The sequence below is a fragment of the Pavona decussata genome, unplaced genomic scaffold (assembly GCF_977016875.1).
Source record: "Pavona decussata unplaced genomic scaffold, jaPavDecu1.1 SCAFFOLD_61, whole genome shotgun sequence".
NCBI classification, from domain to species: Eukaryota; Metazoa; Cnidaria; class Anthozoa; order Scleractinia; family Agariciidae; genus Pavona; species Pavona decussata.
The window spans coordinates 830,769-843,551 of NW_028145482.1; the positions used below are offsets into that span (position 1 = coordinate 830,769).

At 38.9% G+C, this 12,783-nt stretch overlaps 1 protein-coding gene and 1 long non-coding RNA gene across 2 annotated transcripts in view; one reads left to right on the forward strand and one right to left on the reverse strand.

The window, feature by feature from the left end:
- LOC146478962 (uncharacterized) overlaps positions 1-12,783 on the reverse strand; it is a 186,211-nt gene that overhangs the window by 89,717 nt on the left and 83,711 nt on the right. The gene's annotated exons all lie outside the window — the stretch shown is intronic.
- Positions 1-12,783, forward strand: part of LOC146478963 (uncharacterized) — a 109,158-nt gene that overhangs the window by 30,175 nt on the left and 66,200 nt on the right. The gene's annotated exons all lie outside the window — the stretch shown is intronic.

The window sequence follows — 12,783 nt, forward strand, 5'->3', positions numbered from 1 at the left end:
AAAGTAGGAACTTTTTCATTCATCTGCGCTTTATTTAAACTGTTTTCAAACGTAAATATCTTAAAATCGGAGACACTTATGAAGCTCAATATACATTTAGAATGTTTCGCTATGAGGAATGACCTTTCAACAGAAAAGACAAAGTGTCAAGTTTTATTTTGCTAGAGATATTGGTGAAAAATGCTGGAATAAACAAAATCACCCCATAAAAATTGATTCATTATTTACTTGAAAACGCTCTTACAGATTTTTTTCTAATTTCGCCTACAAGTTGTCTAGATTGAGTAATTTAAATCCCTAAAGTTTCGTCATAAAGTGTCTGACTAGATTTCGAGATAATCGACAATGTTTAAAATGAGAGGCTATGCGCTTCCGTTGCTATGGTAGTAGCTGTTGCTTGGAAACCGATGAGAAAATTAACTTTGATCATATGTTGAAATGATGATGTAGTATGAAGGAGATCGAAGTTTATCTTGTATGCGAGATTGTAATTTCAAAACTTCCACCCTAAGTCCCAAAAAACTGCCTCGAGCCTCCTTAAAGAAAAGGTTTACAGTAACTGTTATTTTATTCAAGATACTGGTCCAGTTGGCCAACTAAAGACCAGTAGAAAATGAACTGGCTCAACTATTAGGTCCTTTACTGGGGAGGCATTACTCCAATATGCTTCTTCAGAAGCCCAATTTGGCTATCATATTAATTTCTACTGTATGTTCGTTCGGCCCTGTCAGCTAAACGGACCCGGAAGGCTCTGGCGACGAGAAAGCTGTTATATCCATTATCATTCACAGCATACGTATAAAAGACAACATTTCTTGGTACAATATAAACCTTGCTGGAATTTCGGTGGAGTGCTTAATTAATGTATCTAACATATAACCATCCATTTCAGCTTCCTTAAGCGGTCAGTTATTAAGAGTGTCTTCTCCATCAGGACCCAAGATATTTGAGCTAACTCATTTTCTAAGCTATGAGCTTAGCATTAGTGTTACTAACTAAGGTTAAAAGTCAGATCAGCATCAACAATCGGATTGGTAGGTATGTAAGAATTTTATTTAAATTCGGATTATAGAGTAACGAGACCATTCGAATACAATGTGTATAAGAGTAAAATAAAATAATGAACTATAAAAAAAAATCTATGCAAAACCATTGTATATGATTTTTGTATAATGATGATCTAAATAAAATTGCATTTACAAACTAAAAGACTAAAACTATTTACAGTAGCGGTATAGTTCACATTTCATCTGTAAGAGAATTCCATTCCCTTACTGAAAAACAGATAAACGAATGAAGTCCATGGGTTGTCTTAACTATTGGCAGTAATGTAATGTACCTTGGTTATCACAATAAAGAAGTGTATCAAGATTGTTGTCAGCTTCGCGTGACTAGCCGAACTTTTTCGTGGTCGGGCCGGATAAAAGGAACAAAGGAAGTAGAAGCCGTCTTAAATTGGCCCCATGCCACGCCATTCTAAAATATTGCGGCTGCAAATTTCCCTCTCGTCGTGTTAAACGAAATCCAATTTTTTGGGGCCTTATTAAAAAAAATGTATATCGCCTTCGCCACTTGTGTGAAAAAATAATATATAAAAATAAATAAACTCATCGTGTGGCTAGAACTGTTTAAAGTTTGAAATCTTTGGACCACTGCCACGCACTTTAGGTTCTGGGTCAAGACCTAACGGAACTCATGTCAGGAGCGGAGTTCTTGCTGCTTTAGTCACTTTTTAGAGCCCGTACTTGATAGATTCTGCTACAACTTCCAAAGCCACCCACTGCAATCATGAAATTGAAAAGAAAAAAAAAAAAAAAAAAAAAAAAGGCTATTCTTGCAGGTGCACACATGATTACGCGGGCCAGTACACTTGGACTGACATATTTAATGTTAGAGTCGCCGTATCTGTCAGATTATCCTTTCTGAGACATGCGAAACAACTTCTACCTCTGAGAATCTCCTTTCTTGCAAATGTTATAAGCATGGGGCTGCCTAAAGTAGGTTCAGGTTGGGCTGGGATCTAGCCTGCGAACGCAGACGTATTTTCGGCTGTCGCCTCTCCTCTTCGATAGAAGCGACAGCCGGAAATACGTCTGCGTTCGCAGGCTAGCTGGTATCTGATTTCGAAAGAAGGTCTGCGGCTGTAGGTCTTATCACTTCCAATGGAGATTGAATGTCCCTCCAAGGTATGAGCTGCTTTGAACTGTAATTTTTCTGTGTAGTTCTCACGCAGGCCTCCAATTCTTGCTGCATAACTATCAACAACATGTCTAATTCTCAGTCTTCCCCCTTGAACTCTCTGTTTACGATCGAACGCGCATCATGCGTTACCTTGTCCATTAGCACAGACGAAATCAAGCTGCTCTATGGTTTCCACGAAACCATAGAGCTTTCTCGAACCTCTTACGTCTTTAATAGAAGTAACAACGGTCGGGTTGAGTAGATTCTTCATGTGGTTATTAATAATCATCTGTTTGTTTCCAAATATTCTCTTCGGTCAAGAAAGTGGTGGCCTCTTCGTAGTTTGCAGTCGATATTTCTAGAGGTGAGATTGCTTAACAAGGGGCTTTCTTAAGAACAGAGTTCGGATAATTGAATTGTCGAGAGCGAGAAGTTTCATAAAACATGTCCTAAAATGTTCACCACTTTGTGATATCACCATTAACTTTCTTCAACTCCAATTTGGGAAGCTTTATTTCAGGACCTTGCGATGAAACGGATGAAATATTCAGAAGGCTTACCGTTTGAAATGTTTCGCTGGTGTTAGTTTCGTTTGTTGCAGTTGGTTCCTTTGAAGGAAGTGCTGGTTCTAGTTCCCACATTCGGAGTAATGGCGGTCACAGCTGATCTAATTAGTCTTACTATCAGTATTCTTACAGTCAGTGATTTTTAAAGAATTTATCCACAATTAAGGCTTTCTCCCAGAACTTTGTTCTCTCATTTACTTCCAGCTTTAAGGACCATGTTCAAAATAACGATTGGCCTAGGGTACCGAAAGGTTCATGTTTAGGATTTTGGATAAAACACAAGTGTTGAAAGTCCGAAAAAATGAATAAAAATATATGAAGCATCATATATTGAACTGCAGATGAAAGATTAAATAGAAGAAAGATCCTCGGATCTTTCTTCAATTTAATCTTTCATCCGCAGTTCAATAATGATGTTTCATATATTCGTATTCATTTATTTATCCCTCACGAGTATCTTAGGAACTCACGATATGACCAGCTCCCAGTTGGCTTGATAGCTTAGTTAATAGAGCACAGCACCGGCATCGCAGAGGTTCGAATCCGGTCCAACCTTAATTTTTTTCAGGCTTTCTTTTCGCAACTGCTTACGTTGCGTACTAACTGCTGTTCTTCTGAACCTCTGCAACAGGATATGGAGTGAGGAGAAGATACCAGAGGGAGGAGTGGAGGAAAGGTCTGCTAATCAAGCTGCCTAAGAAAGGTGATCTGAGCTGCCGTAAAAACTGGCGCGGAATTATTTTGCTGAACATGGCAAGTAAGGTGTTTTGCAGAGTGATCCTAAAGCACATCAAGACTGCGCTGGATGAAAAGCTGAGAGAGGAGCAGGCGGGCTTCTGAGCGGGCCAAAGCTGTACGGATCAAATAGCAACACTGCGGATTATTGTAGAGCAGAGTATCGAGTGGCAGTCCTCCTTGTACATAAACTTTATAGATTTCGAAAAGGCCTTCGATAGTATAAGCAGAGATGTTTTGTGGAAGTTGTTGCGGCATTACAGGATGCCTGACAAGATAGTCACCGTCATCAGAGTTCTCTATGAGGGATTCTCCACACAGGTGATACACAATGGCCAGAAGACTCAACCATTGAATATGAGGACTGGGGTAAGACAAGGCTGCCTGCTATCTCCCTTGCTGCTTCTGGTCGCCCTGGATTGGGTGACGAGGACAGCCTTTGACAGGAAGAGAGGTATTCAGTGGACCCTTAGGACATCGTTAGAAGACCTTGACTTTGCCGATGATCTGGCCCTACTGTCGCACAGAATACAGGATCTAAGGGATAAGACAGGGGTCTTGGAGGTACAAAGTGCAAAGGTAGGCCTGAAGATCAATGCCACCAAGACAAAGCTGATGCCTATTGGAACCAAACGTGGCGATGGTGTGTCGGTCGCTGGGGAGCGGTTTGAAGAAGTGGACGAGTTTACATACCTTGGAAGCATTGTAAGCAAGAAAAGAGGCACTGATGAGGACATACAGGCACGAATTGGAAAGGTTAGGCAGGCATTTGCGATGCTGAGACCAATATGGCGATCCACGGCACTAACAACCAAGACCAAGCTGAGAGTCTTCGGGTCAAATGTGAAGGCGGTGCTCTTGTATGGTTCTGAAACTTCGAGGCTGACCAAGAGACTAGAGCAGAAGCTGCAAGTGTTCATCAATAAGAGCCTGAGGAACATTTTGCGGATTTGGTGGCCTAGAAAAATCAGCAACAAGGAGCTTTGAAGATAAACAGGGCAACGACCGATAGAGGAAGAGATAAGACAGCGAGCTTGGGGTTGGATCGGCCACACGCTGAGGAGCGCAGATGGACATGTAGTCAAGAGGCCACTGGAGTGGAACCCACAGGGGAAGCGAAAGAGAGGGAGACCCCAGCACACCTAGAGACGCACGAGAATGGCAGAGTTGGCGGCGAAACATCTTACGTGGAACAAGGCAAAAGGCACTGCATAAAAAAAAAGGGTTAGGTGGCGCGCACTAGTTGAGGACCTATGTTCCACCAGGAACGAAGAGGATTAAGTTAGTAAGTGAGTAAGTGAGTGAGTAAGTAAGTAAGTAAGCAAGTAAGTAAGTAAGCTAAACGTTGAAACGGCTCATGAAAATCTCAAATGGGTGACCTAAACGTTCGAACGGCTCGGAAAAAATTTAGAACGGGTAGTCAATCATTTAAGTAAGCCAAACAACTTGATATTATCATTCGTTTCATTCACCTCGAACGAATTCCGTGACGTGAACCGCCAAACAGCTCACTTAAATTAATCTTAAACGGATAGCTATAAAATCGTTGAAACTAGTGCTATTTTTGTTTTATTTTACTGCTGAAATTCATAGAAAGTAGACTTCATAAAGAGCAAAGAGCATTCGCTGACGGGTTTAGTAAAGAATAACTGGAAGGAAATCAAAACCCGTAAATCAACAGTGAATTAATGCATACTTATTTGGTATTTACCTTGATGTGTTTATTCTCACTAAATACACGACTTTTTGTATCTAGCAGCTTTCGATACATTTCCACGCTAATGTTTTTGACTTTTGACTACAATCAAGCGCACTTTCCCACACTCGGTTTAGTGGCGTGTAAATACATCGATCATGCCAAATTTGCAAAAAAGAGTTATCTTGCGTGCAAACTGAAAATTACCCGCTACCACCTTGCGGTCGCTGATAATTAACCAGCACCACCTTGCGCGCCTAGTTTCTTCAAATCGAGATATTTTTCGCACTACAAAACCAAAAACTATATCAGATTTCACTAATTCTGAATCTTCCTAAATAAGCGCAGACTGCTGTTATGCCTCCTCTGGGCCAAAACCGAAAAGATTTAGTCGTTTTTTAGGGGACTTGTAATACCTCCTCCCCAGCTGTTAATTAATTTACGTATAATTTGGCCGCCAAAACTAAACATAGTTTATCAAATAAAGTCCTTCTAAGCTATTGTGGTACCAATCAGGAAAGAAAGTACAGACCTACTCAGACGAAGCATAATTAACACACTCGTTTACACCAGTTTTCTTTCATTTTAGTAAATGATTTCAGGGTCTGAATAGTAATCTGTACCCCATCGTTCCTCATTTGCTCTGGAAAGGTTTTCACAGTTTAAGACGCCTTAGGAACGCTGGTAATTAACGTTCACAAAAAACAGGCCCTATGCACGTATGTAGCCAGACGATTGGTGAGGAAATTGTGAATGGCTTGAAATGCCTGAAGTGCATAGGTGGGATATTTTTTTGTTGTTGTTTTTTTGTTTTGTTTTTTAGGGAAGGAGTGGGGCAACTGATTCCCCTTACGCCTACACTACGGCAACTAGAAACATCGGGTGAATCAGTTTTATAAAACATAAATATAAACAGTAAGGAGGCTATGGTTCGTTTCATTGAATCCCCATTTTCTGATTTTAGGAGAAGTGCGAGATGGTTTGTGGAAAGGAGTTACAAGAGAGTCAGGAAATGGTAAACTATACCGACCATACAAAGCCAGGCTAAGGGAAAAGAAAATCTTGAAAACAATGTCATTATGACCCAACCACGGGCAGAGTTTAAGTGCCGGGTGCAATTTCTTATTAGCCTGCTAGAAACAAAGCAATACACAATGTTTTTTTTTTTGTGACTAAGAATATATATTTCTTTAATTGATAACCCTTCTAATTACAACATCTTTGATCTTGCGTGGATTACGTTGGCTTATTATTGAGTCATGTCTTACAATTAAGGTTACAGTCGAAGGTTACAATTTTTTTCCACGGCATTCTCTGCACCCTAAACATTTATTTGCAAGTATACCTTTTTTACAGCATAGACCTACAATTTGGCATATCCTGTTTTTGCATTCCTCTGTCAACGATGAAAACATGGTGTTGACCGTAATGCAAGTAGAACAAGACTGCGATCTTTTCCTTTGCTTGCTGAAATTTGGAAATAATGATAAATCATCGCTATCTACTATCCTCTGTTCTGGAGATACTGCAAGGGCGTTTTTATCAGTTGTCGTGTCCTCTATTTCGTCCTTGTTTCTCAGTTCTCTGTAGTGTCTACCATCCGATAATGAGGACATAAGCAAGAGAAGAATCCATGCTTTAAAAACAACACCCTGTTAATAATAAAACAGGATAAAAAATGAGTAAGAAAATGATAACTTCACGGAATTACGAGAAACAGATTAAAATAACTTTTGCTCGGTGTAATTGTCATTTGGAAGTATTTCAAACTTAATATATTGGGTTTTAGCTAACCTGAATGTATAACGAAAATCATAAAAAAAAATGCTTTGGAAAGAAAAACGAAAGTCAGATGTAGCAATCTCTTTTTCTAAGATAAAACAAGGTTACCTTCATATTCGTGTTCGCTTCTCCAAGACAAACTCAGGAACGGCTTCACAGTTAATTTCTTTAGGGAGCTTCTCAGCTTCTAAGCTACAGAGAGATGCTATTTATACCCTTGTAACAGGAACTCAAGCATGCTTGTAATGCACGTAGTTGGAGGTAATTTAGAGACTACCACGCAAACGAAAGCGAAAGACAACATTAGTTTGAAATTACATAATGATCAAGTGTCACTGAAAGCAAAGGCGTGGACAATTAAAGCAATTTTAGCGAGACCGGCTACGTGTCAGCGTCTCTAAAGTTGAAAGTTGTGAGATGAACATCTGCCTTAGGTATTGTGGTGTGTTGTAGCTAGCAGGGGAAGGGCAATCATGCTTCAGAAAGACTTTTCCAATTGTTTTAAAAGTGTAAAACCTTGGCACACTCGTTTTCTCATACACACGAAAAATCGTTTACAAATTTAAGTCAACATGGCAGTGAAATCCCATACAGTTTGACGGAAGTTCTTTCTACAACCGTTTTCACTAGGCTATCTAGCAGTAAACGTTAACACAATTTCATTTTTGGCCTACGTGTATATGTAAAGACTGTATTTGCAGGGGTCAGCTTTATTTATCTTGAAAAGAGCTCGTTTATTTAATTTAATTTTAATTTTGTTGCTTTACCCATTTTTTACCAGGGTGAGCTTGTTATTAATTCTGGTCATATTATCTTCAAGGTAACAACCACGACAGTGCACATGCAACTGATTAATGTTCAGTTTTTGCGAAGAACAATTGAATTGAACCTAGTTTAATGGCCTTAACTCCCACGACTCTCCTGTAGCTTAGTGGTAGAGCATCCGAACTAGTAATCGGAGGGTCTTAGGTTCGACTCCTGATAGGAGCACTCGGAATTTCTTTTTTCGAGTTTGCCTGTGGCATTACTAAATAATACATCATTCTCAAAAATATAGAATTAATAAAAAAAAAGGATATTATTGAGCTTAAGTTATATAAAACTAAATTTTGTCTGACACTTTTTGTTGTCAACATTATAACAAAGTGTCACCCTGTAATGTTGACATATCATACTAAAATTTAGCTTTCGCCTTTTAGCCTAAAATGAACAGACGATGTTCTGAAAATTAAAGGACACTCGTTTTTTTTTTCTTCATAAGACCTTTTTTTATAAGAACGTTAAGGCGAGATTGACCGAATTGTGAAGGACATCATAAGGCTGATAGTCGGTTAAGAACATTTTTATTTCGACCAAACCTTTCTCCGCTCCCTTAAGGCAAACAAAGTGTTTTGCCCAATCCTACTCAACTGGCTAACAGTACTGGGCTGTTGGAAGGCTATCCAGCGTTTGTTATAAATTCCACGTCCGTTAAATGTCTTCCAGATAATTTAAATGGACAGTTTAAATGTTTGGAGGCGTTTTCTACACGCCATCTTTAAGTCGCCGTTGATTATCTAGTAGATAGTGAAATCTTATTAGCGGAATCGCCGGTGTGTCTTTTCAGATAAAAAAAACTATCGCAGTCTCTTTGGCTTTGAAAGGTCGTGGAAAATTAACTTTCTCCGATTTATTTTTTAACGCGGCCTAAATCGTCTAGTTGTCAAACAAATAATGTACTTGTCCAAGTTTTCTATGAAGAATTTTAGTTCCTTTTGCTTTAGTTTCTCGCCACTCATAATGGAAACACGATTTAGTAGCTAGTCTAATTGTTTACCATTAACTATACAGTATCTAACCTCAAAGCTTATAATAGACTAATGCGTGGTTTACAACGCTACACGTTATGTTTTACGAACAATTTAGCTCAATTAGTTACATTTTTTTCCCTTGAATATTAACTCGGATATTCTGAACCACGTGCAAGTCCGTTGAATACTCGCTGCAAGCTAGCTTGGATAGCACGCGTTAGTAGCTGGGGAACATACTCATTACGCTGGTGAGTCGCGGATGCTGACGGAAAGTAAAACATTTGTCCAAAAGTGGTTTGTTTTTACTCCTATTTGAGGTGCGGAACTTATGTTGTTTTGTGGTGGTTTGCCATTAAAGGTACTATGGCGCTACTAAATGGGAATCATTTAACTTCCTGTTCCCGTCGGCGGACTTCAAACGTCTGTACGTAAGTTTCCTTATTGGCGAAGATGTCCGGCCATCAATACAATGACGGTCCGTAATTATTGGTAAAAAAAAAAAAAAAAAAAATACTGGCACCTGAACGGGAACTAAATAATGGGAAACATTTAACTTCCTGTCCCGTGGCGGCCTTTAAACGTCTGTACTATCAAACGTAGCCACTTAACTCTTAACTTTTTTTTTTTATTGTTAACTTCACTCCTTAAGCTTTTCTTTATTCTTTAATGTAGATAATTTGAAGTTTTTAGTATCTGTTTATACTTAGCCTTATACCGGTGCAGTAACGAAATGTATCAACTGGCACCTCAAAAAAGAAACAAGAAAAATAAAAATAAATAAATAAAAAGAAAAAGAAAGATAAGGAACAGAAAAATGTTAGCAAACACCAGTGAAAGGTGGGTACTGAATTAACCAAGATAATAACATTATTCGTGGGCTAAGAGAAACGTTTTCAAGAGTTAATTCGCTCACAATGTCATAATAGCGATTTCCTCAAAGCATACTGAAATTAAATAGGCAAGAAATGTTGAGCTATTTCAAATTCTGTATACGAGACAACTTTTACCAACTGAAACTTAAAAAAAAAAAAGAAAAGAAAAAAAGCTGTACAACGCATTCATCGAGAGAAACAGAAGCTTCTGTGATCTTTTAATTCCTGTTTATGAGGCTTAATACAGTTGTATTCCAGCTCCTGTATGAAAGAAGCAATCAATAACTTAACTTGGCTTATACGTAGCAGGAGACGCTGCTATTGACGTTAATTTCGGTAAATGTTGCTATGTTAACGTTCTATAAAATCAAAAAGAGGCTTCTTTTGTTTTTATTCTTCGAGGAGACATTATATTTCGAAGTCTACCTGACTTTTTCCACGTCGAACCACGTATTGAAACGTCTCCCCAGTAAAAAGACGTCGGAGCTTTGAATTGAACGTCTAGCCTTCACTCTCTAATTTTGGCTCTTTTGTTCTGTGTTAATGTTTGAATAGCCAGCCGTAGAAGCTAAATTATTTTACTTGCCAAACTGAAATAACTAACTACTATCTTCCTTTTTGGGTAGTGAGCAATGCAGTTTGTGTATTATTTTAGTATCGTTTTAGCTGTTTAACAAGCCGGTAAGAGCAACTATATATAAATTCTTAGAAAAAAGGAAGCAACTCCCGCGCACAAAAATAAAAAGGGAGAGGTGGGGAAAGGCACAGGAAATAGGAAAGTTAGAAAATGAGAGAAAATTATTAATTTCAATTAGATATAAATGATATACATTGTTGTGTTTGGAAGTTGGATTCTGGTGGATTATTTTGGCAAGTAACTTAATCTGGAGGCTGACGAGGAAATTTTAGCTTTTAATTATGTCTCCTACGCTTCTCCAAGCATTAAAATACATAATTACTAACTGGCAGTAGGTGAGTAATTTTGTCGCTTTGTGCGCCGTTTTGTGGGGAACAAAATAATGGTCACCTACGTGACGCTTCTCTTCGTCTTATTTGCCAGAAATTGAAGTCGTTTTGTAATAAAAAAAAAAAAAAATCTTTATAATCCTCCAAGTTAGAAGGACCTACTCGTCGAACGCACTTTTCAATACATATTTGACTAACTCTTTTAGAATTATGTACATGTAAATTGGGAAATACATCCGGGAGCAGATTATTTGATACATGTAATTAAACTATATAAATATACGTCCTCGTCGCGTATCGACTATTTGGCGCGGGTGTTTGCTGTAATTTGTAGTAACGACGCAAGCCGATTATCCTGGTAGGAACTTGGGCAAAGTGCTTCTTGTTATAAGGCGTCCTGTATAAAAACTAGCACGAAAAGGATGCTCACGACTGCAATGCGTTGGCAGAAGCCGAGGAGGACAATCTTTTGCAATGCGTCGTTCAAGATACACCTGCAATAAAATATAGTTTTTCTGAAACATTATCGGTGTTGTGCCCGTCGTTTTAGACGAACTACCAGTCGGAAACCAAACGCTCTGAAACCGCATTAGAGCGGTCCAACAGACTTCAGGAGCTCTTGCTGGTATTATGTTCTTCAGCACATTGAAAAACAAGCAACACCACACGTTTACAATGAATGATCACCTAAAGGTTCAGTTAACGAAGGAAACGATTTGTTAAAGAGCCTTTAAATTTGATCAGTGCCCATTCCCTGTCATGTTTATGAAGCGAAATTTAACCCGAAAGAAACCACAAGAAATGAAACTTGATCACGTGTTTTCAATCACTTTACTTAATGTTAATCGTAGCTCAATGTCTAAAAGAACCATAGAGCGTTTCCGTCCGCTACAAAGTTCGTTCTTTTCTAAAAGGTTTCAGATTCATGGATATAATACTAGGAACGCCAGTTCTTTTTATGTTTCTTAGTGTAGAGCCAACACTATTTTTGTTGTTGTTGTTGTTGTTGTTATTTTTGTTTTTTCGCGGTTGCTGTTGTTCCAGTACCTGCAGGGTACCTCTGGTAATCCGCTCAGCCCAGAGATTCAAAATTTAATAAGTGTTGCAACTTTTAAAATCAAGTAGAGGAAATACCTAATGTTACTTTGGGACTGTGAAATAATTATCAGAAGGGTTGTGGGGGGGGGGGGGGGGGGCATTACCTAAAATTGCTGCCAAGATAGGGGGCTCAAAGTAAAATCACTCATTTTGACAGAGGGGGGCCTTAAGTTTTATTCGAAATGTAAATAAAGTTAAACAGAGAAGAGAAGATCATACAGTTTTCTTGCCAAATATCTCGTTCAGTGGAGAAAGGCATCTGCTGATAAACGTAAAAAAATGTGCGGAAATGCTATGTGCTTGAAGCTTCAGAAGCGTAAGGACGGTCATGTCCGACAAGGGCAATACTTCTTAGAATACCTGAAGTTTGCTTGTGAGCCCACATGTAATTCGTGTGAAAAGGAAGGGTGGACTGCTGGTGTCCCTGCAAATTGGTTCCCTGTTCCTGATCTTAGTGACACAGCAGCCTTACCACGCGGGTATATTCCATCCAATGTGACCAGTCTCAGTGAAGAAATCGATCGACAACTTCCAAGTGTGCAAGTCAAGAAGTTAGTCGATTCTGGTATGTTAACCTCTTCCAACGCCAACGAACTGCAGGAAGTGTGTGAGAAGTTGATGGTTGATGAAATCACTCTTCAACGTTTTGTTCAACACCGTGAGTTTATTGCATTGAAAGCTCAAAAAAAGGAAGCTGAGCGCAATACCCTTCCAGACATTAACTGGAAAGAAGAAAATGAAGTCAAATCCCTCACAGCAAGACAAATTAAGATCTACCTTAAGCAGAACAATCTTCCTGTATCTGGAAGCAAAGCCGTGCTGGTAGCACATGCTCTTGATTTCTCGCAAACTGGAACACGAAAGAACGAAAGAATTAGTGCCAATAACAGTGACACAGAACTCCTATCCAGTGATTCCGAATGCGACTCTGATTCTCACACAAGCACTTCCGAAAACAACTCTGAGTTGGATTCAGATGACTCCGAAACGGATGGCTTTGTTCAACACTCATATGAGGTATTATTTGTTCCAGACGACGACATCCAACAAGTAAGCGTACGCTTACAGTAGCATGACAATATAAAAGGTATGTACTT